Source organism: Rhinopithecus bieti, unplaced genomic scaffold, assembly GCF_001698545.2.
Source record: "Rhinopithecus bieti isolate Rb0 unplaced genomic scaffold, ASM169854v2 scaffold_64281, whole genome shotgun sequence".
Lineage (NCBI taxonomy): Eukaryota > Metazoa > Chordata > Mammalia > Primates > Cercopithecidae > Rhinopithecus > Rhinopithecus bieti.
In genome coordinates this window covers 457,350-458,904 of record NW_016824829.1, presented here as the reverse complement: position 1 = coordinate 458,904, position 1,555 = coordinate 457,350, and positions in this window count along the sequence as shown.

The window sequence follows — 1,555 nt, the reverse complement described above, 5'->3', positions numbered from 1 at the left end:
GAGATGAGCAGAAGCAGTTTGTTGTGGTGGAGAAAGACTCTGGTGAAGCGTTTCCTGGGTGGTGGATTTTCTGCTAAACCTTTGCCTAACTTTTTGCAAAACACTTTCATAATAAAAAGATATTATTGTTATTTGGCCCTCCAGAAATTCAGCAAGTGAAACACCTTAAGTATTAAAAAAAAAAAAAAAAACACACAGTTGCCATGACCCTTGCTCTTGACTGGTCTGCTTTTGCTTTGACTGGACAATTTCACCTCTTGTAGCCATTGTTTTGATTGTGCTTTGTTTTCAGGATTGTACTGGTAAAACCATGGTTCATATCCTGTTACAATTCTTTGAAGAAATATTTGAGAATCTTGATCCCACTTGTTTAAAATTTCCATTGAAAGCTCTGTTCTTGTCTGTAGCTGATCTGAGCACAATAGTTTTGACACTCTTCAAGTAGAAAATTTGCTCAGCTTTAACTTCTTGGTCAGAGTTGTGTAAGATGGACCAGTTGAGATGTCTATGGTGTCGCCTACTGTTTCTGCTGTTGTCAGTCCTCTTCAATTTGGGCACAAACCTGATGAATTTTTTCTTCACAATTTAATGGGGATGGTCTGCCACTGCAGGCTTTATCTTCAATATTGTCCCATCCTTTCGTAAAATGAGCCATTCATTTATAAACTGCTGAATTCTTTGGGGGCATTGTTCCAATAAATTTTTTGTAAAGCATTTATGACTTTTCCATTCTTCTACCCAAGCTTCACCATAAATTTGAAGTTTGTTGTTGCTTCAATTTTAGCAGAATTCATGTTGCTCTGATAGGGGCCCTTTTCAAAAAAATCTTATCCTTCATAGTACTCAAATGATATCCTGTTCAGGCATGTTTTAACAAGTGAGTACAAGGTTATTTTGGTGCAAAAAAAATTCTGAAATCCATGCACAGTTTTTTCATAGAATGTATTTTCCATGAACTTTTTGAAGACCCCTCATATTATATGTAAACCCTGCCTCAACAAAGTTGATCCTTTAAAATTACACTAGAATACTATTTTTCACCTATAAGATTTGCAAAGAAATGCACCTGCGTGGGTGTAGGTATAGGAAACACTCCTTATCAGACACAGCTGGTAACAGTATAAATGTATACAATCTCTGTGGAAAGTATTTGCCAATATCTTTCAAAATTACAAATGCATGTGTGTTTTGACTTGGCAATTTCAATTCCAGGTATTTATCTTACAAGTATTTTTATACATATGTTAAATGACCTCCGTACACTGCTAGTTATTGAAGTTTTATTTGTAAGTAAAAATATGTTGGAAACAATCTTAAAGTGTATCAGTAGGAGACTGATTAAAAAAAAGTAGTCAGGACTCACACAGTGGAATACAATGTAGCCTTTAAAAAAGAATTAAAATATATTTATAAAGATACTCAAGATACACTTTTAAATGTTGTAAAATAGTTTGCATAGTGTGTTTTTTAAAATACCTGCTTTTGGCCGGGTGCGGTGGCTCACGCTTGTAATCCCAGCACTTTGGGAGGCCAAGACGGGCGGATCACGAGGTCA